The sequence below is a fragment of the Herpailurus yagouaroundi genome, unplaced genomic scaffold, assembly GCF_014898765.1.
Source record: "Herpailurus yagouaroundi ecotype Mexico unplaced genomic scaffold, PumYag 192, whole genome shotgun sequence".
Lineage (NCBI taxonomy): Eukaryota > Metazoa > Chordata > Mammalia > Carnivora > Felidae > Herpailurus > Herpailurus yagouaroundi.
In genome coordinates, this window is record NW_024412423.1 from 15,584,592 (window position 1) to 15,608,266 (window position 23,675).

The 23,675-nt window shown below is 39.6% G+C and overlaps 1 protein-coding gene and 1 long non-coding RNA gene across 2 annotated transcripts in view; one reads left to right on the forward strand and one right to left on the reverse strand.

The window, feature by feature from the left end:
• CCDC192 (coiled-coil domain containing 192) overlaps positions 1-23,675 on the forward strand; it is a 211,463-nt gene that overhangs the window by 78,797 nt on the left and 108,991 nt on the right. The gene's annotated exons all lie outside the window — the stretch shown is intronic.
• LOC121010649 (uncharacterized) lies at positions 13,875-19,560 on the reverse strand. The gene is made up of 3 exons (XR_005781312.1): positions 19,450-19,560; positions 14,937-15,065; positions 13,875-14,070 (listed from the first exon to the last, which is right to left on the reverse strand). It is a non-coding gene; the product is annotated as an uncharacterized LOC121010649 (long non-coding RNA).

Genomic DNA, 23,675 nt, shown 5'->3' on the forward strand with positions numbered 1-23,675 from the left:
GAGAGAGAGAGAGAGAGAGAGAGAGAGAGAGAGAGAGAGAGAGAGAGGATAAGCACTCATGCTTCTCCCCTCAACTTCTCCTTTACATGACCCACACACTCCTCCTCCCTCCAATAAATTGGGTATGTTGGCTAAATATTCAAGAAATGCTTAAGCATCACCTGTTTCTGTAAGGACTTTTTCCCACTGCACACTCAGAACAGACTAAATGGGATTAGGACACCACGCTATTAGCTTTCTAGTCATGTTACCTTGGGTAAGTTGCTTGATCTCCGTGAGTCTCAACTCCTACCACTTCAAAAGGGTTATAATAAATGAACCTAGCTCATGAAATTGTCATCAGGATTAACAGAGTTAGTGTCATATTTACAAAATTCTTAGATCGGTAACTGCCATGCTGTAAATTTTATGTAAGTGCTTGCTAACTAACAGAACACAACAAAAACAACACCAGCATCAAAAAATGAAAACAAAAAACAAAACCCAGCGAACATTCTTCTGGCTTCTTCAGTGCTAAATTTTAATGGCATTCTTGGTGGGAAAATCCAGCATCCTGTTTATCTATAAAATGGAATAATCACAGAACCCAACTTAATAGGGTTATTGAGAGGACAAAATAAGTTGATAAAAGAAAAGGATTTAGAATTGTGCCTATGGCATAGCCCACCCTCATTAAGGTTGACGTTAATTACTGCACCTGCTCTTGTTGATTATCCTATCATTACTTGCAATATATGCTTTTGACATTTATCTAACAGTACCATAATCCATTTTGTTGAGTTTCACTCTTAAGTACTCCATGGTATTCACAATAAATACATGTCTCTGTTGACCCAAAGAAGTGTTAATGCATACAAGAACTTTTTCTTGGGGTGCTGGGGTGGCTCATTCGGTTGGCTGAGTGGCCGACTCTTGATTTTGGCTCAGGTCATGATCCCAGGGTCATGGGATGGAGCCCTGTGTCAGACTCTGTGCTGAGCATGGGGCCTGCTTAAGATGCTCCCTCCCCCTGTGCCCCACCTCCGCACATGCACACGTGTGTGTGTGTGTGTGTGTGCGTGCGCGCATGTCCATGGAAAAAAGAACTTATTCTTACAAGGACTTGTGAGAACTTATTCTTTGTGCATGAGGAGGGCATGTAGGAGACCCTCTTCATGTGCCTAGAGAAGCCCAGAGGAACTAATACAGGCATTTCTGTTCACCATTGCTTGAGCAAGAACACAGTGATTGTGTTAGGCAGATGTCAATGCCACAGGGAATGGAAAACTACTGCTGAGAAATTTTGCAACTGGAAAAGATCATCTATGAAGCTTAGAGGCGATTCTGACCACACTCTTGTCCCTCCACCTTTGACTTTCTAACCTTTACTTTCTCAGCCCCCAAGAAAATGCCATCCTACCTGATTCTGTCCAATCCTTGCTTGACCCCTTAAGGAAAAAATCCCAACTGGGAGTTTTGAGTATGCATATTCCTCCTGTGTAGTGCTAAATGAAATGCAACTGGTTTAGCCAAAGTTTCTTTGACATTCATTTTTGGATGCACATTTCTGGAAACATTAATGTAAATCTAGTGGGAAAACCAGTGGAGGGGAGAGGAGAGTCAGTGAACACACACCTTTTTGACATTATATTCTTTACTTTCCTGATTTCACCAGTTGGCCTTGTTTTAGTCTGTCCTTATTCTGTTTAGCCTTCCCTTTCTCAGAAACTGCCAAGAATTCCACTAGAACAGAAGCACCCACAATTGAGTTGAATGAGAAACCTCAGAATTATTAAGAATTTACTTTTTAAACATAAATTTTAATATAGTTTCCTAGAAGTTACTGATGATGTCAATAGCCTATTTTGAAAAATAAAAAAGGGAAGTTGTTTCTAATTTTAAATGGTAATTAAAGTAACTGCTTATGTGCAGATGTTTATCATTCATAATGTTTCAAATATAAATAATTTTATCTTTTGCCCAATCTCTTCCCTTTGTTTTAAATGTCATTAATTGAGAGCTGACATAAACCCCACTGGGAGATTGCAGGGAGGAAAAAATGTCCAGGAGAGTTCTCTTTAGCCTTTATAAATGAAAAGGTATTGTCATAGCCTTGGAACCTGTAACAACAATTAGCAACCATATAAATAAATGATTTACACAGACTCATCTAAATGGGTGTGATTTCTCCAAGAAGGATAACAGGCCACAGAGTTGCTAAATGGTTTAGGTATGAGTCATTTCAAAAATGAAACCTAAAATAATAACTCCACACCTTTTAAACTTTTTTCATTAAAAATGTATGGCTATATTGTGTTACAGGATCTAAGGAGGACTTGAGCTTCTCATAGAAAGGATACAAGTAAGTCACAAGACTTCAGGAAGAGGTTAGGGGATATAAAACCATAAGAAATAGTTATTAATTGTTCATTCTTCAACTATTTTTGCTAATCGTACAAGCCAGTCTCATATGCTTCAGGCTTCATGGGTGCAGGGAGCCCTGGGCGCAAATTGTTATGGTTTGTCCTCATGGAAGAACTGGTTAAGAGGAAGGATTCAGAGAAGCAGGAGGAGGAGGCTTGGCGATCAAACAGGGAGGCTCTTGCTGGCCTTGGGGAAAATGCATCATACACCAGGGTAGAAGTGGGGGCCAGAACAATGCATACAGTCAGACTGGAAGCTCTGAGGAGGGAATAGGTGGAAATGAGAATGGGAGGCATTATTCTGCTTTGCAGAAGTGCTAATGAGAATACAACTAGATGTTTACATTAAGTGTTAAAAACAAGTTATGTCCAGCTTGAGCTCATGGGAATGTTTCCCCCTCAACAGTATTCCATGCCTGAAACACACTCATCCCCAGAGATAGAGCTCATGCAGTAACCCAAGTAATTAAAGAGCTGGATCACGGTAACCCTTAAAGGGCCGCTATGTTCAGCTAGTCACTGTTGTAGATAAAAGTTACCCTGGATGGAAACCTAGGATTGAAGTGGATTTTAGCCTGACCAGCTAGCATGTTAAATGCTCAGACATGTATGATTTGGACAAGGTCAAAGTTTAGTTGATGAGGGACTCAGAGGATGCTTCCATGACCTCTCCAAAAGTGTGTTCCCTGGGGCATTAATTTGCCATTTGGCCATAGATCTTAGGATAAGTAAGAACTTAGTCTTCAAAATGACTTCCTAGCAAATTGATCTTTTGCTGGTCGGTTTCAAGTATGACCCCTTTGGAAATTCATGCCAATGAGATCACATGCTACTTGGCTGCCACTGCTCTCCCATTTATGTCTTATGTATCTGTGTGGCCTCAAACAGTATTAAGGATAAACAACCATATTCAAAATCTTCTTTAAGTATGGCAAATTCATTTTATTAAGATGCTTTCATTTTGATTCCTCTTCATGGATGGGTTTTTGTTTTATTTTTATGTCTGAGACCATGATCTGAGAAAACTTTTAGCCTAAAAACATAATTTCCTACAGCCTTATGAATAAATATTATGACAACAGGGTCTCTCTTCTCGCAATGCCCACATATCACCCTAAAAATGCATGGTAGTAAGACTTCAGGCAAGTGTTTCTCACTCTGAAATGGTATGTTCACAGGTGTATTCTTAGGCTCATATGGTATATGCATACGCCATGTGCCTTGGAAGCTATTGTATCATCATCTTCAATATATTTTAGGAAGAGCTGATTGATATTTTTGACATTTTCTGTGGACTGTCACACATGCCAAAGCAAAATAAACCTAAGGTAGATAAAGGGAAAATACCAGAACATCAACTGAAATACTACCTTCCTCCTCCTGGATTTCATTTCTGAATGCTCTAAGAGACTCCAAAGTGGTACATAAGGCTAGACCAGTGCAGTAGTCCATTTGAGGATGGAGGGGGGTGGAGAGATAATGAGGTTTCACATAATTTCCATATACTGACAGGTTCCTGCATGGAATTTACCTTTAGCATCACAAAAACTATGTCCTTATAGGCCTTCTACATTGCCCACTGGAGTCTGGGGAGTGTCTTCATACAGAAAAGTATAAGAAGGAATTTGTCAAAATCAATGGTTCAGCATATTCTTATCAGACGTTATTAACTACAAAACATGTCCATACAAAGTTCAAAAATCGCAGATTTATATTTTTTCTCAAAACTTTCCATCCATCATTGATGCTCAGATATAGTAATTAGACAATGCATTTTAAGGCCATTGTGGTACATTCCATATGTGTTTGAGAAAGGTAGTGGGTTGAGGAGGGTGATTAAGAGATAAGACTACGTGAACTTATAAGCCTGATGGACTTGGCAAAGAATTCATGATTCAGAGTTAGTGGTCAGCTGAGAGTATCTCAGAAATCAATATACTGTTGTGTGGATTAATACTTTACTAGTGTCAAACATCACAATCACAATCATTCAGATTGCACCTGTGAAATTTTTTATATTCTAAGAGATAAAGAGTATTTGTCAACTTAAGCCATGCAAACAAGGGCTTTTCTGCAAAAGAGGACTGTCATGGCCCTAAAGCTAATCAGTGAATTAGGGGGCAATCTTCTCCTTACAGTTCAACACCAACAGGGTTTCTAAGGTAGAGTCCTGTGATAGCAATCCTACTCTCATTTAACAGAAACACATTCTAATGAATTTAAGCAAAAAAAGAATTAACTGAAGATCAGGAGTAACTCCCAAAACTCTCCGGAAGGTTCTCTCCAGAGGACCAGGCTTGGAAACTAAAGTTGGGGATGATGCTCTAATCGTACCACAGAACTGTCCCAGTGGAAGTGTCCACCACTGCATCACCCCACCTAGTAACACTGAGGCCAGCCCTGGAAGCTTCCAGTAGAACCTCCTTCTGTACAGGATATTTCTGCTGTGAGTGGAGGGCATCTGAAACGGTTCTGACATGAATTGTGACATGGATGCTTCTAACTGGTGAAGAGGAGGTCTCAAGTCTGACCTGAGGGTGCAAGGAAAGTGGCAAGAGAATTTTAGATTTCCAGCTTGAGATGAGGACCCATAAAGTTGGGAAACTTCTACCCTAAGGAAATTGTTCAAAATGCCTGGAAGGCAAAAAGAATAGCACAACACCTGCCAAACCCAGAATCTGGGTCCTTCGGCGGGCTTAACTAGGTCAGCTGTTGGTTCTGAGACACAAAGAAATTGAGGGAGATTCAACCATAGCCTGGGAAAAGTGATTGAGTTACTCCTTGTTATTTGTTTCTTTAAGTCTTGTCCTTTGCTATGCCTGAATTTAATCTGTTAAAGAAAGGCAACAGTGTGATATTATCAGTTATTTATACTAATTTAGTAGTTACCAGTTTGGTAACAGCCCTAAAAAGAGATGAGGTACTGATTCATGCTACAAGAAGGATGAACTTTGAAAGCACTATGCTCAATGACAAATGAGCCAAGAATATACACTGCAGGAAAAGACAGTTTCTTCAAAAAATGGTGTTGGGAAAGATGGACAACTACATGTAAAAGAATGAAACTGGACCACTTTCTAACACCATACCTACACAAAAAAACTCAAAATGGATTCAAGACCTAAATTCCTGAGAGAACTGGAATTTGTAAAAATCCTAGAAGAGGACACAGGCAGTAATTCCTCTGACATTGGCCACAGCAACATTTTTGTAGATATGTCTCCTAAGGCAAGGAAACAAAAGCAAAGGCTACATCAAAATAATATTTTTTTGTACAGCAAAGGAAACCATCAATGAAACAAAATGGCAACCTACTGAATGAAGGTTTGCAAAATCATTTGCAAATAATATATCCTGTAAGGGGTTAATATCTAAAATATATAAAGAATGTATACAACTCAACAGTGAAAAAATAAACAACTAGATGATTAAAAAGCGAGCACGGGTCATGAGGCCAGGAATCACCTCCAGGTCTGCTGTCTGTCCATGTGGCTCACCTGCCCTCCCAGCATCCCTCACCACTGCAGTCTTAGAACGTGCAGGTGGAGACTATCTCCCCCAGAGATGGGCTACTGTCCCAAAGCATGGCCAGACCTGTGTGGTGCACGACACAGGGATTCTTGAAGATAGAAAGAAATTTGATCCCTTCCAGAACAGAAAGAAGTGCTTTAACTTTATGCTAGGGAAGGAGGAGGTGATCTGAGGCTAGAAAGAAGGCGTTGCCCCCATAAGTATGGGTCAGAGAGCTAAAATATCTCCCCAGACTATGACTACAGTGCTCCTACGCACCCAGGCATCACCCCACCAAATTGGAATGACAGGAATGGCATCTTCCCTGAGCACCCCATTCTTGGATGTGCCATGGAGGGATGTGGTGCCTCCAGAGGTGCACACACCAATCTGCCAGTCGTGTGGAGCTTTTCCTGATTGTTCCACTACATTTCTTTCTTTCTTTCTTTCTTTCTTTCTTTCTTTCTTTCTTTCTTTCTTTCTTTCTTTCTTTCTTTCTTTCTTTTTAAATTTTTTTAATGTATGTTTATTTTTGAGACAGAGAGAGAGCATGAGCAGGGGAGGGGCAGAGAGAGAGGGAGACACAGAATCCGAAGCAGTTTCCAGGCTCTGAGCTGTCAGCACAGAGCCCGATGTGGGGCTCGAACTCACGAACTGTGAGATCATGACCTGAGCCAAAGTCAGACGCTTAACCGACTGAGCCACTCAGGCGCCCCATCCACTACATTCTTTAGATAAGCATTGATGCCGAATGAAAGTGTTCTGTCCCCATGGCTTTGCTCTTTCTCTTTCTCCTCATACGTGTGTTGACCTAAACTCTATGCCATGAACCTCAAGTTATTCATTTTATTTCATTTTCTTGTTGGGGTGAAGTTTCAGTTTCAATCTTTTAGATCTAGGTTTCCATTTAAGTATTAGTCAAGTATTAACAGCACAAGTAACGGGTTAACTTCAGAATAGGAATTGGTGGGGGAAGGAGGATGCAAGAATCTTTATTTTATTTTGTTTTTCTGGGTGAGATTTTTATCTATTATTCATTAAACATTCTTGCTGCTGCCATACAAAGCTGTAGTAGATTTTGAGATGCTGTTGAGGGACAAATTCCTCTTTAAGTTGACAGATGTACATAGGTTGAATTAAAAGCCCTACCCAAAACTGAAGCAGAGAGGGGGAGAGCCTTTGCCTCCATTGCCCCACCCGAGCCTCCCCTTAAACACTCTGCCTTTTTTTCTTTAAAGTTTATTTATTTATTTTGATAGAAAGAGAGAGAGAGAGATGGAGGCTGGGAGGGGCAAAAAGAAGTAATGAGAGAATTCCAAGCAAGCTCTGTATTCTCAGCTTGGAGCCGGTCATGGGGCTCAATCTCCCGGACCATCAGATCATGACCTGAGCCTAAATCAAGAGTCAGACGCTTAACTGACTGAGCCACCTAAGTGCCCCAAACCCTCTGCCTTTTGAAGACAGATAGTTCTCACTGCAGTGTTGGAAACTACACGGATCTGCACCCTGGCCCTGCAGGGACCTCTGAAGCCGCCTTTGTGGCCTCACTTTTTGTTTTCTCTCCCACCTTGTGGTTTTTCTAATGGATATTCAGGACTATAGTAATCTCGTAGCTATCCAAGCTCTGCTCCCTAAATTTGAAGAACTTTAATCGAAAGTTTAAATTGAAGGCGCTGTTTGTAGACACTTAACACCCGATGAAAGCCCAGCCATCCTGACACACCCTTGAGTGTTGTCTTGAGGAAATGATGCTGGTCATCACAGCTTCAGTATCTCCTGGTTTTTGATATTCAGCTCCCCCTGCTGATTTCAGTGTTTCTTGGCTTTTCCTCCCCCTCTCAACACTTTGCTCTCCCTTGTAATGATTTGGTGAGGAAAATTTTTGCTGCCCTCCCACACCCACCTCCCTGAACTACACCAGAGTTTCAAGTTTTAATTACCACTATAAAAGTGCTTTATTCTGCTTTTCTCAAAAAGAAATAAACAACCAAAAAACAAACAAACAAGCAAAAAAAAACCTGGGCAGAGGCCCTAAACACACATTTTTCCAGAGAACACATAGAGATGGCCAAGAGACACATGAAAAGATGCACAACATCACCAATCATGAGGGAAATCCAAATAAAAACCACAAGATATCACCTTATACTTGTCAGACTGGCTAAAATCAAAAAGACAAGAAATAACAAGTGTTGGTGAGGATGTGGAGGAAAACGAACTCATACACAGCTCATACACTGTTGGTTGGTGGTAATATAAATTAGCATAGCCACTGTGGAAAACAATATGGAGATTCCTTGAAAAACTAAAAATAGAAATACCATATAACCCAATAATTCTACTAATGAGTATTTACTCAAAGAAAACAAAAACAGTAATTCAAAAAGATTTATGCATGCCAATGTTTATTACAGCATTGTTCATGATAGCTAAGATATAGAGGCAACCTAAGTGTCCACTGATATATGTCTATCTCTCTCTCTCTCTCTCTCTCTCCCTCCCTCTCTCTGTCTCTGTCTCTCTCTCACACACACACACGCACACACACACAATGGAATATTACACAGCCATAAGAAAGGATGATGGATGGACGGGTGTTGTGCTAAGTGAAATAAGTCAGACCAAGACAACTACCGTGTGATTTTACTTACACGTGTAATCTAAAAAGCAAAACAAATAAGTAAACAAAGAAAAAGCAGAATCAGACCTATAAACACAGAGAACAAACTGATAAGTGTCCAGAGGGAAGGGAAACAGGGTGATGGGCAAAATAGCTGCAGGAGAGTTGGAGATACTGACTTCCCACTCTGGAATGGGTAAGTCAAGGGAATAAAAGGCACAGCATAAAGAACGTACTCAATGACATTGTCATAGTCTTGGGTGGGGCAGATGGTAGTTACACTTGTGGTGAGCCCAACATAATGTAAAGGGCTATGTACTGACATCATCCTAACATATAACCCAAATTCAGAACCACTGCTTTAAGAAAGAGGCTAACCATACCTAGGATATATTGCACATTATGCCATATGGGATGATGGCAATCATCAAAAATTACTGTAAGAACTCAGAGGAACCATCCCTTACCCAGGCTGGAGATGAGGATTCCTCAGGGAAGCCTTCAGGCATGGCATGATAGCTGAGTTGAGGATTACAATATGGGGAAGTGAATGACGATTCCAATATGGCCAAGTGAAAATGGAGGTGAGCACGAGAGAGATCTAAGCAGAGGGAGCAGCCTATTCAGAGGCAAGGAGAGGTGAAAGATCCTGAGTGTTATCTTGAGGAAAGGAATAAGTCAAAGAGTACAAGACACATGTCATCTATTTTGTAGCCGGTGACAGCCACCGGAAGTTTCCTCTGAAACCAACTGGAGCTGGAAGTACCAGCACTTTCAGGTCACAGCATCTTCTGATTTTCTTGCATTTGAGCAAAGGTGACAATATCCTACCACTTTGCGTATGAACTAACAGTGGAAAGGGACAATCCAGCAGTGCTGGGCTGTTCCAGGGAGGTTATTAGCAGTTGCAAGGCATCCTGGAGTTGTTTGTTTTGTAAAATAGTTAATACGCATCTACTCGTCTCAGGTGCAGGTGCACAGCCACTTTTCCAGAAGTGTTTAAGCCTATGGCACCAGGTGAAAATCCTCTACTGTCCCTAAATAAAGTAACCACTGAACAGCAGGAAGGGAATAAACTAGGCAATTACTAGAAAACAAACTGAAAAGGAGTTTCCTACAGAGCAAGAGGTGTCTCTTTCTTTCTTATCGTCAAAAGAACTTTGGGAGTTGGAGAGTTACCACCTAATTATGTCAACAGACCCTGCCTTTGGGGCTCGGCCCTGTACTCTTAGTATCTTTCAAGTGTGATTGCTATACAAATACAGGTGGTTCTCAGGTGGGGTAAACAATGCGCGGGTTATTTCCAGAGGAATATCTGAAGTTGCAGGGAGATTGCCTTTATCTCACGTGGTGTAGTCATTGGTATGATAATCCATATTCTCTTTTATTGAGGCTGGGTGGTCACTTCTATAACGTAACTTTAAAGATCTGAAGTGGAAGAAGCTTACTTCTTGGCAAATATTTAACTCTAGAGTGAAAGTTAGCAAAGGATCCAGGCCTTCTGATGCTTGTTTCTTTTTAGATCTATTCATAGTATGTGTATATTGTATACGGCCTCATGCCCGCTGATACCTTTTCACAAAGATGTTTACTCTCTGCTTGGATCCCCAGAACTTATAGGGAGATTCAACAGCTGGTCTAAGATTGAAAAGTCACTGGTGTCACACCTGGAGTATGCAGAACGATGGTTAGGCTCCAGTTCCTCAGCACAGATGAATAGTCCATTGTCTATGAGGTGTTTGTACCCAGTCGGGCAATTTTCATCTCCATTTTCTGGGAAACTTTTATCCTTTTTTGTTTTTACAAAATATTTTAAATATTTTTTATTTCATGTGTATATGTACACACACACACACACACACACACACGTCAGGCAGGCAAAGGACTTCTTGCAGTGTTGAAGGATACTGAGGGCTAGTGGTGTGCTAGTGAATGTTTAACAACAAGCTCCCTGGAGTTCTGGAGGAACCCTGATTCCCAGTGTTGGCCTATTTCAGTGGTTTACTTCCTCCCGCCATGGCCCTTTTTAAGCTACTGCTGTTAGATCAACCAGCTCCCAACTTTCCTGAAATTCTGACAACTTGCTCTCACATGCCTGTATGAGCTGCCTCCACAATGTCACAGACGGAGGCTATGGTACTGAGAGGAGAAAGGGCTGTGGCTTGTATAGGGCATCCTGGGGCTGTTAGAGAGATTCATTTAAAGACCAGCCTCTTTTTTAAGAAATCCAAAAAGTTATCTTAACTCCTTTTCTTGATCCACAGTTGACAAAAGATTGGAGAACTCATTTTTCTAATGATCCCATGAATCTCTTCTAAATTCTGCAATTCATGTGGAGTTGGTAAACAGGTTTTCACAGACTTGATGTGTTTATCTCCATTTTATTAGTGTTGAATCTAACTTTGTCCAAGAATCCCACAGTAGGTCATAAAACCCAGCTCAAATCGATTGCCCCTGACATCTAGAATTTGGAGTTACCGAGAAGAAAGAACGCGAGAGATCAAATACCTACTCAGGTGGTCCTCAAGCCCACTGATGTCTGAAGAAGCTTTTCTAATGGGTGACAAGTTTTCTCCATGGCAGAATGCAACCAGAAAAGCCTTCAGATACAAGATGATACTCAGAAACCATGGAACCGAAGGGCTAACAGTCAATTATGAATCTTTCTGTTAACTTAATTTTAAGATAATAAGTATTTCCTAAGCTCTCTTGGCTGCCTTGGTTTCAAAGGACAGTAACAGGATGATTTAAAGGCATTAAAATCCAGAGACAAGTCAATCATTACTAGACGCTGGCATGTGCCAGAGGCACCTGTGAAACAATTGTCTTGTTACTTTTTCCTTAAAGACCAGAAACTTGTCATGGCCACTCCAAAGACAACCTTCTGGACTTGGTAGGACCCTGCCTTGGAAAGATAATCAAGAAACAATGACTGACAACTGTTTGTCCTTCTCAGGGTGAAGAACTTTCATTTTGTGCTTGGGTACATTAATTAGTTTCGGTTACACCCTTCGCAAAAAGCCCTTTCCATCTGCTACTCCCCCATGGGGCCCAAACAGCCCACAGGACTGAAGAAATTGAAAGAGACCAGATAAACTTAAAACCTCTGCTTAAGGCCTCATTCATTTATTTCCAAAATATTTACAGGATACCTGTGGTGGGACGAAGCAGTAAACAAAACAGACAACATCCTGCCCTCGTGGAACTTATATTCTAGTGGGGCAGGAAAAACGCCAAGCAGATAAACTAGCCAATATATAAAGTAACAGAGGGTGAAAAGGCTAAAGAGTCAAACAGAATATGAAAAGGCGATAGGGATCCTAGGAGAGAGGTTTTATTTTATACAGAGTGACAGGAGAAGGCCTTACTTGGTAAGATGTCATCAGGGCAGAGACAGCAGGTGATGAGCTCTGGGACTGTCTGGGAAAGGACACTGTACTAGAGGCTCCAGGAAGTGACAAGGCCACATGTCTGGTTTCAGAGCACAGACCTCTACAGATGAAAAGTTCTGAAGCGTGACAGATAAAATGGCCCTCAAGTGTGAAGTGCTCCTGCAGAGTCAGAGAATGTTCAAACTCCCTTAGGTCTCCAAGCACAGTGAATGACAGTTTCAGGTTTAGACTATGTCTGTGGTGCATGCTGGATGCTTTCCTTGGTGCTGGGCTGGAAGGTAAAATTTCCAAGGAGAGGGGGAACCAGTGTCCGTCAATATTCCTCAATAAGTTCCCGAATCCAGCAAAACCCCTTGCCTATCAGCTCTGCATGGCCATAGAAAACCCCCCACACCCTCCCTCCCCAAAAGGTGTCTATTATGGTGTTTGGTTGGTTTATACTCGTCCTCTGGGTAGTTCCTGACAGCAATAGTAGATGGTAATCTGATCATACAGATGTCTCTCTCACATTTTGTTTGGGCAAAGTCAGTCTTTTCAAGTCTGTGGATACAGTTGATGTTGAAAAAGCCTTGGGCTGTTTGCAACCACACCTCTTTCCCCCTACCATCTGCCAAGGTCTTTGGTCAGAAAGAGTCCCTTTGTTTTTTATTACTGAGTGCCAGGTTGGTTGATCCATATGCCCTTGGGATAGTCGAGAAGTGTCCATTAGGCCACCTTAGTATTGAAATTCACATTCTACTGTGTCCTTAACATATTCTTCTTCTCTCTACTTATTTTCCCAATCCCATATGAAATATGATTTTCCTAATGAACCAGCCTCTTTCCACTACATGGATTAAAGGCTACAAGCCTATATTTGTCTAACTTTGCCCCATGTTAGCCAATAAATTCTTTTAATTCTTTAAGTCTCTGCTTTATTTCTCAGTCAATGAGCTTGTAGGATTGCTCTCATTAGATCTATCCCCAGAGCTCCATTCTCTCTCTGACCACCAGGGTCACCCTGAGAGTCCTTCTTATACATTTCAAATAGGTCACAGGATTTTCCCCAATGCCCCTTTACAATTATGTTTCAGAGGTTTTATTAAAATTGGTGAAAGGCATTCCTTTCCAACTGTGCCCACACAAAAGAATCATTATTGATCTGACCCTCAGTTGCCAACTAGCCAATATTTTCTTTGCTGATGGAAATCATGGGCATTTCCAAAATTCTGACTCCTTGTGCCCCTCAGCACCTCAGGCCAACCAGGTTGTCAAACTAGCTGTGTATACCTCCACCCAAGAGCAAGATACCTAACCATAATCACACTCCAGAAAGAAATGAGAGCAAACTAATGGAAGACTAAAGACTTCTATTCCCACCCTTTACTCTTTGAGAAGTAGTAGTAACACCTAAAAAAGCCTATCTTCAAGGGCATTTCCAAGGCCAGGAGCTCTGCTTCACTTAAGAAAATAACTAGCAGCTATAGTTTTCTTTGAAACATTAACAATAATATCAACAACTTCCTTCATAGCCACTCAAAAGGAAAGGATAGGGAGAATAACATAACCTTTAAGTTTTCATTGAGAAAGGTACTGGAATTGCTCAATGCCCCATGACATTCATCTGAATGGATCCTGTCTAAGGGTGCCAGCTGGAGGAAATATTATTTATAAAAGCAAACAAGTAACATTCAGTAAGGAAGCAGAACCTGTGAAGTAATGTGGAAAATTTTTATTTCAAAATTCCCATTCTCAATGCTTTCCTCACTGGGGGGTTCATATAAATTAAACTGGTTTTGTTTGAATAATTCCTCAACTCCCCAAATCCTTCACTCAATGCAGCTCTTTCTGAACACTTTTCTCATGGAATTTCACAGACCCTAGGACAAAAATACTGCTGCCAAGATTTTGGACACCATTTAATTTCACCACTGTCTTAGATCGATTAAGATGATATCCAAGTCTGTGTTAGGAAATCTATTGTGATTCATGGCGACAGAACCCTTGTGCACTCAGGAGAATAAGGGGTCACCTCATTACTCACCTGCCTTCTCTCCTCCTGCTGCCATGGGAGATGCTGTCCTCCAGTTAGGGTCACTTCCTCAATGAAAAGAGAATGTTCAGGAAGTCACAGAGGTCCTTATGAAATAGCCTATTTTTTCACCACCTATGTTGAGATAAATGAGGTTGTGTTAATGCCAAATCTTAGAAGCCAAACACTCATTTCCAGAGAAACAATGAATGTTTTCATGAGAAGGTTTTAATATGGGAGAGGATAAGTTTGGTAGTTTTTCAAGCACATGAGGGGGTTCTTTCAGATAATCTGGAGATCTAGACAGGAACACCACAACAGAGCTGTCTAGCTCTTTGACCAGATTTTGATACTCTTATACAACTAAAAATGGGGTGCCTGTGTGGCTCACTTGGTTAAGCATCTTTTTTTTAATGTTTGAGAGAAAGAGAAAGAGAGAGAGAGAGCGCACACACACAGGAAGAAGGGGCAGAAAGAGAGAGAGAGAGAATCCCAAGAAGACTTCATGCTGAGCCTGACCACGCTGGCCAACCAGGCTCCCCACACATCCGACTCTTGATTTCGCCTCAGGTCATAATCTTATAATCATGGGATCCAACCCCATGTCAGGCTCCACACTAATAGTGTAGAACCTGCTTGGGGTTCTTTTCTTTCTCTCTCTCTCTCTGTGCCCTTCCCTCGCTTGCATGTACTCTAAATAAACAAACAAACTTCAAAAAAAAAAACCCTAAAAATCAAAGTACCTTCATTTTGAGCTCTTCATTAGGTTGAAAAGCCTTATGGAGGATTGACTAAAAATGTTAGTCACTCGGAAAGGGATTGCTAATAGCACTTACCTCTGTTTTATCTACTAAAACTCATTCCCAGTTCAGAACGAATATAAAAACCCTCATTGGCATCAGAGTAACAGTTCAGAGACAAAGCCCAGAAGCCAACAAGTCATATTAGTGGTAACTCTTTCTAAAATATAAAGAGTACTGTCTTTGAAATAAAATGTGTACCTGAAACTCTGAGCAGAAACACACGTCATCACCTCCTCATCAGTCATAAATGGTGATTTCCGGGGTCAGCAGGACACTTAGAGGCCATCCGGTACAAAGTCCATGCTCTTGAAGGATCCCATTCCAGTCCTTGAAGGATGACCAGATATGCTTCAATAGGCTTGTCTCTATTCAATAGGCTGGTGCTCAGCAGTTCAGCAGCCCTTCAACTCAAAGTCAAAGAAGCTACAGCTGTTGCCCAAAGGAATGGCTCACACCCCCGGGTGCTTTGGGGAGGACCTTCTGGTGGGCTTCCATGTGATCCAAAAATGCAAATCCTTTCTTTCATTTGCAAAATGTGTAATTCTATATATATTCACCTTTACATAGAACTATGATTTTTCACTAGTTAAATAAAAAATGAGTTATTATAGATAACTAATATTAGCAGTTCATAAACTCAACTCAGCACATTGGTATAATTTAAGAAAGGAGGTGAGGCACCTGGGTTGCTCAGTTTGTTGAGCATCCAACTCTTGACTTTGGCTCAGGTCATGATCCCAGGGCGTGAAATGGAGCCCGGCCGGTTTTGCGCTGAGCGTGCGTGGAACCTGCTTAAGATTCTCTCTCTCTCTCTCTCTCTCTCTCTCTCTCTCTCTGCCCCTCTCTCCTACCTCTCTAGAAAATGAAAAAAAATAAATAAATAAAATAATTTAAGAAAGGAGGTACTTTATAAGTAGTCTGTTACTGGAAAGCTACTGGTATGCATGAAAACAGTCAGGATGCTTTGTCCTCAGAACTTTGTTAATCTTGTGGCTGATTTCTGGTTTTTGATGGTTGCTTTTTTTTGCTTTGTACTTAGAAATTGATATTGATTTATCTTTATCATTTTCAATTTACTGAACATTTTTTTGGTTATTGAAGATCATTTGGTTGGAGATAATTTGCTTATTATTTGATAACAAGTATTTGCATTAGTGGTATTTTCGGCTTACAATATCTTTTAAAGAGATAGTTACTAAGATATGTGCAAGTTAAGGTTTAAATAAGAATCATCCAGGTCACTAATGCTAAAGAAGATGGATATAACCCGCACACCACCACTTTAGCCAACATTCACCAAATGGCTAATAACATACACATTGTTTGATAGATGCACTAATTGAATTTATACAGATGAGTGAGTTTCAATATACTATCAAGATAAATGTGATAAAATGGATTTTTTGTTTTCTTTAGGGGCATTGTTTTATAGCACACATGTATAAGCTCAAGCTGAAAATTGTTCTTTTTTTGTTATCAACGAGTTATTTTCAGTTGAAAAGGAGGAAGCAACCAGGTAGATGGACTAGAAATTTTAGCTTCTCTCTATCCTCCATCATTAAAGTGGGCCATGATTAAAAAAAAAAAAAAAAGTGGAAGAACCACTTTTCTGAATCCTTCTTTCAACCACAGCACACCCTGAAATGTATTAAAGTCACAGATGTGTAACCATGAGCCTTTTCCTTTTTTATCAAGGACATCATCAGATTGCCAAAGAGCATTTTAGCATAGGTGAAATCAAATAAGTTGCAAAATTCTTTTCTTCTTTTGGTTGCCCGGTGCCCAACCTGTGTGTCTTCTGAAAGTCATTCTCCTTGGGGAGTTTTGGCCCATAGTAATCATTTTTTTAGCACAGTTGACACACAATGTGACATTAGTTTAAGGCATACAACATATTTGTCCAACAAGTTTAAACATTATGCTATGCTATGCTCACCCCAAGTATACCTCCAATATGTCACCATCCATTGCTATTACGATATTACTGACTATATTGTCTATGCTGTGTCTTTTATGCCTGTGACTTACCCATTCCATACCTAGAAGCCTGAAACTGCCACTCCCCTTCACTTCTTTTTGCCCACCCTCCTACCACCATCACCTCTGGCAACCATCAGTTTGTTCTCTGTGTTTACAGGTCTGATTCTTTTTGTTTATTCATTGGGTATGTTCTTTTTTTTAGATTCCACATATGGGTAAAATCATATAGTATTTGTTTTTCTCACTCTGACTTATTTCACTTGGTATAATACCCTCTAGGTCCGCCCTGTTGTTGTAAATGGCAAGATTTCATCTTTTTTATGGCTGTGTAAGACTCCAGTGTGTGTGTGCGTGTGTGCGTGTGTGCGTGTGTGTGTGTGTGTGTGTGTGTGTGTCTTCCTTATCCATTCACCTATTGATGGACTATTAGGCTGCTTCCATAGCTTGGCTATTGTATGCAATGCTGCAATAGACAGAGGTGTGCATATATCATTTCAAATTAGTATTTCACTTTCTTTGATAAATATTAAGTAGAATTATTGAATCATATGGTAGTTCTATTTTCAGTTTTGTTGAGGAAACTCCATATTGTTTTCCACATTGGCTGTACCAATTTACATTTCCACCAACAGTGTGTGAACATTCCTTTTCCTCCGCATCTTCCCCAATGCCTGTTATTTCTTGTCTTTTTGATTCTAGCCATTCCGGCAAGTATAAGACAGATATCTCGTTGTTGTTTTGATTTGTGTTTCCTGATGATTAGTGATGTTGAGCATCTTTTCTTGTGTCTGTTGGCCATCTGTATATCTTCTTTGGAAATATGTCTATTTAGGGCCTTTTCCCATTTTTTAATCAAGTTGTTTATTTATTTTTGGTGTTGAGTTGTATAAAGTCTTCATATATTTTGGATATTAACCCATTATTGGATATATTATTTGCAAATACCTTATCCATTCAGAAGGTTGCCTTCTTGTTTATTGATGGTTTCCATCACTGTGCAAAAGCTTTTTGTTTTGATGTACCCCAATAGCTTATTTTTGCTTTTGTTTCCCTTGCCTTAGGGGACATATTTAGAAAAATGTTGCTATGGTCAATGTCAGAGAAATTACTGTTTGTTCTTTTCTAGGATTTTTATGGATTCAGGTCTCACATATTGGTCTTTAATCCATTTTGAGGGTGTGTGTGGGGGGGTGTTAGAGAGTGGTCTACTTTTATTCTTTGACATGTAGCTGTACAGTTTTCCCAGCACAGTTTATTGAAGAGACTGTCTTTTCCCCAGTGTGTATCTTGCTTCCTTTGTCATAAATTAATTGACTATGTAATAGTGGGTTTATTTTGGGGCTCTTTATTCTATGTGTCTATTTTTGTGTTAGTCCCACGCTGCTTTACTACAGCTTTGCAGTATGTCTTGAAATCTAAGACTGTGATATCTCCAGCTTTGTTTTTCCTTCTCGAGAGTTCTTTGGCTATTTGGGGTTTTTGTGGTTGCATACAAATTTTATTATTATATGTTCTAGTTTGTGAAAAATGGTGGTGTTATTTTGACAGGGATTGTATTGAATCTATAGATTGATTTGGGTAATATGGACATTTTAGCAATATTAATCCTTGTAATCTACAAACATGGAATATTTTTCCATTTGTTTGTGCAATCTTCAGTTTCTTTTCTCGGGGCTTTATAGTTTTCAGAGTACAAGTCTTTTACCTCTTTGGTTGAGTTTATTCCTAGGTATTTTATTCTTTTTGGTGCAATTATCAATACAATTGTTACTCTAATTTCTCTTTCTGCTACTTCATAATTAGTATATAGAAACATTACAAATCTCTGGGTGTTAATTTTGTATCCTACAACTTTACTGAATTAATTTATTATTGCTTGTGGTTTTTTGGTGGCATCTTTAGAGTTTTCTATGTATAATATCATGTCATCTGCAAATAGTGACAGGTTAATTTGTTCTTTACCAATATGGATGCCACGAATTTATTTTTCTTGTCTGACTGCTGTGTCTAGGGCTTCCAATACTATGTTGAACAAAAATTGGCCCACAGTAATCATGAACTGAATTTTGTTTTTAAAATGTTCTGGCATTTATTTGTTTTTGAAGGAGAGAGAGACTGAACAGGGTAAGGACAGAGAGAGAGAGAGACGGAGAATCTGAAGCAGGGTCCAGGCTCTGAGCTGTCAGCACAGAGCCCCACGTGGGGCCCAAACACAAGAGCTGAAGTCAGATGCCCAAGAGAATGAGCCACCCAGGAGCCCCATGAACTTAATTTTTTAATGACCTTCGAGATAAGTTCCTTTTACTAGAGAACAAGAATAAAGACTGCTTCTCAGGTTTTTTTTTTTTTTTACCTTTTACGTCCTGATGACATCTCAGTGACAACTTTAAGGAAGTAATATTTTTAAAGAAATATGATCAGTGTACTTTTGTAAAGATAATTTGAAATCAAATATTGAAATATTTATATTCATTTTTAAGATATGGTGAATCAAGGTAAAATAGAAAGGCTGAACACATCATTATTAGTGAGGTGGATGAACAGAGTCACCTATGCAGTCTCTCCAAGGCCTGTGTTCCAAGATGTTGGCAAGGGTAGAGGCAAGATATGTTTCGGGCTGGGAAGCTCCACAAAGTAAGCCATAAAATTTCCTCAGGTACAAAGCCTTTTCCAGAAAAGTCAATTTTTTCCTTCATTTCTTCTAAGAAAGAAGGTACCAGGTACCACCTACCGATTTGGTCTGTCAAGACGCTGGATTCTGGTAGTAAACTCCAAAGAGTAATTTTTAGTGCTTTCAGTTTTTGAGGCCCAACATAATAGTCACTGTGTCCTTTGGGAATAAATCCTGAAAGAAGAAAATGTTGCCCTGAAGTTCTTTCCACTTCAGATGTTGTTAACGCAGCATCTACAAACTCAGTTTCAGTTTAGGAAAATTTTATCTTTCTACTGGTGAATGATTAGCCTCAAGTCTTGGAGTTGTCCGACGGTTTAAAACTTTGATTTAGACTGGCATAGTTTACTGTGTTTTTAAATGCAGAACCTTTCTGTTCTTAAATATTTAATCAGGGTAAAAGAATTAGGTGTGGTCAGCAGAAGAGAGCCTTGTGCTGGTAATTGTCATTAATGCTGGCAAGTTTCCCTGCACTGGACACAGCTGTGCAAGACACAAGGCCTGTCTTAAAATACTGGACCAACATATAAATGTCAACACAATAAAGGATAAAGGGATTCTTGCCTCCAACTTGATCTTTCTCTCAGATTGTAACTTCTTACTCCTTCGGAGTAATCCCCACTGCTCCAGACAGAAAAACAAGAGGTGTGTATATACCTTTATAATCAAGTCATTTTAAAATCTCTATCCATTCCTTTTTTCGAGAAATTTAAAGTATCCTTCACCTTCTATACATGAACTTTGGAAAAGGCTTGACTTCTCTTGGGTAATTAGAAACCACTGGGAAAAACACATTACACTGGAGAAGAACAATGAGTCATGGCACTTATTTATTTGCTCTATTATTAAGTAACAGAAATGGCCTAATGAGTCAACATTTTGATGCATTTGGAGTCAGTGCCATTTAACTTTCCTTCCCTATCATCATACTATCCTTGAGAGTTGTAGGAGGAATTGGATAAAGGTTCACTTAAGGTAACTTTTGGATTTTTAAGCATATTTGGATAATCGCTTATATTAATTAGTAAAATATTCAAACAAAAAGTGAAAATAATAGGTCCATCAGAAAGAGTGTAATCTCTGTTTACTGATTAATTTTTATCTCTTCATTTCATAAATACTTACTAATCATCTATTATGTGGAGGCTCTGTGCACATACAACAATGAACAACATAAAAACTGCCTTGGTTTTCTGGCACTTTCAGACTGGTGGAAGACACAATTAAGACATTTTCAATGTAGTGAAAAACGGTAAGATAGGGTAAATATGCATCTTTGTGACAACATCCGAGAAGAACCCTTAACTGAGGCTGAGGGCAGGTGAGAGTTTTCCCGGAAGAAATGTCCTAACAATTGAGATCCAAAGTGTACATAGAAATATAGGTGAGACAGACTATCATGCAGATAGGTATGATGTTCATTTCTTCAAAAAGGACAATGGTCATTTTCTGGAATAGAAAGGTGTCCAGAAATAAGGCCAAAGGCTGGCAAGAACCGTTGGTAGCTACTGAATGGCTTTAGACATAATCAGACCAATATTTTAGAAATGTCAAACTAGGGGCAGTGTAGAAAGTGAACTGGAGAATACGGCCCAAAGATGGAAGCTAATGGTCTTCCTCGGACAGGAGCCATGGGGATCAAAAATCGAGGCAACATAGATTGGACCGTGAGAGACTGGAAATGTACAGAAGGCACACAGGAGAAACTGGTACAAAGTGAGAGCTTGGGCAAGGAACTAGCAGCTGGTAACAGTCACTGGAGGAGGAAGCTGTTGATGAACAGGTTGGGGGCAAGATGATTAACTTGATTTTAAACACACTGCCTTTGATTTTCCTGTGGACATGTAAAATGCACATGGTTAAGATTGAAGTTGAGAAAGCAGGTCTAAGGTGAAAAATGAGAACAGGCCTGGAAACAGTTTTAAGTGCTAGTAATCAAAATGAGAAATTTAGATCCCCTTTTTATATGTATTTTTAGAATTGGCTTATGGTAGTTAACTTTATAAACTTCTGAATCTGCAAAGAAGAAAACAATCTCCCACCTTTGTCCTTCAAATATCGGTGACAGCACTATAATTTCTCGTGAGTTTATTTGTTTATTTTTAACATTATTGCTGTAACCAAAGAGAAAAAGCAGCAGGGAACAAGAGAGACTGCTATAGGAGAATTAGGTGAAAAACAGCTACCCTGTGAGATGTATTTTAAACATATAAAAAATGAAATATTTCCAATTTCATAAAATATTTGCAATAAAAATTATATGCATGAAAGAAGTACAATATATTACTGGGTTTTTATTCTTCAGTTTTTTAAAGGTTACTCTACTTCTCAGATTAATAATTTTCAGAATCAGTGCTTTGTATCTTTGTCCATTTCTGTGGTGGCCACTAAACCTACTTAAGGAGGGTAGCAGTAGCCTTTCTGTAGCCCTCACAACTGTTTACTAATGATAACTCAGACACAAACGGGGATCTTTGGCAACGGAGAATAACATATTGGTGGCTTGACTAGAATCATGAAAAAATGGACTTTCTTCTCAGGACATGACTCATTTCCTTGAAAAATTTTAAATTTACATTGTGAAGTAGAATGAAAAATAAACTATGAATTTGTATCTCTCATCGACCTTTGATTCACTCCAAATTTATTTCTGAGACTCAAACGGTTTTTAAAGCAGTTTACAATGTCAGATCAGTAATATATTCTATATAGCAAAGAAACAAAAACCAAAAAACTACTCATATGCAAAAGATACACAGGTGCCTTCTGCATTCTCAAGAAAATAAAGGATTCTTTTAGTGCGCTTGTGTGTTTAGTCTTGAATTTTTTTTTTCCCCAAGAGTTTGGTAGATACATTCTTGTCTTTAACAGGCCGCTAATGCCACTAAAGAAAGTGACATCTGGCAAGGGTTTTCATTTATTACTACAGAGACTGAACAAAAGGGTTGATTAGTTTGAGTAATACTTTGCTAAGGCTCCCATTTAAAAAAAGATGCCACGGACTGGGTGGCTTAGACAACAGAAGTTTATTTTCCCATGGTTCTGGAGGTTCAAAGTCCAAGATCAAGGTGGCATACAGTTGGTTTCTCCTAAGGACTCTCTCTTTGTCTTGCATTGGTCACCTTCTCACTGTGTCCTCACATTGTCTTTCTTTTTCACAAATGCATGTTCTTACAAGAACACCAGGCAGACTGGGTTGGGGTCTACCCTAATGGTCTCATTTAGCTCAATTACCTCTTTGAAGATCTCATTTTAAGCTTCAATCCAGTTACATTCTGAGATACTGAGAAGATTAGGACTTCAACATAAGAATTTTGGGAAGATACATTTGAGCCCATAATACCTTGTTTGCCTCCAATTCTCAGGCAGAGGAGTAAGAACACCAACAGGCAAGAAGAAATGAACACTGTTTCCTCCTATGCCTGTAACTTTACAATCCAAAAATTAACCAAAAAGATTCTTTTTAAAACTTTTGTTAGGGGCGCTTGGGTGGCGCAGTCGGTTAAGCGTCCGACTTCAGCCAGGTCACGATCTCGTGACGAGTTCGAGCCCCGCGTCAGGCTCTGGGCTGATGGCTCAGAGCCTGGAGCCTGTTTCCGATTCTGTGTCTCCCTCTCTCTCTGCTCCTCCCCCGTTCATGCTCTGTCTCTCTCTGTCCCAAAAATAAATAAACGTTGAAAAAAAAATTAAAAAAAACCCACTCCTATATTGTGTGCATGTGCATGGTTTTTGGACAGTTACTAGAAAATAATCAGATAATGCCAATAAGGAAAATATTTAGTGAGTATTAATCACTGATTATGACATAATGATTTTTAAGAATCTTGGAAATAAAAAAATAACTACGTAAAAGTACTTCCTAGTGGTAGAATTTCAAATATTATGGCATACTGGAAGAAATTCTATCTTTGGTGTCCTCCCTCTGTCAGTGACACCTGTCAAAGCTTCAAGTTTCCTAGTGCTCCAAAGATTTCCCTTCATTACAAAAGGATATTGAATTAGTAAAGATGGGCATTATCAAATAAGTGGATACTTAGCCCACCTATCTTAGTAGTAACTCTCCTAGCAGATTCTAAGGCAAAGACGTAGTCTGTCAACCACAATAACCCAGGGCTTTCAGCATTTGTAGATGACATACTGGATAAGGAAATCTCCCAAGCTGCTGTACAGAAGTTGAAATGTTGGGTAATATTTAACAATCTCCCCACCCCCGCAAAAGGGTTTAAATACATAGTCTAGATTGAAACCAAAAGAGGGAAATTCTCATATACCAGACATGCTGAGTG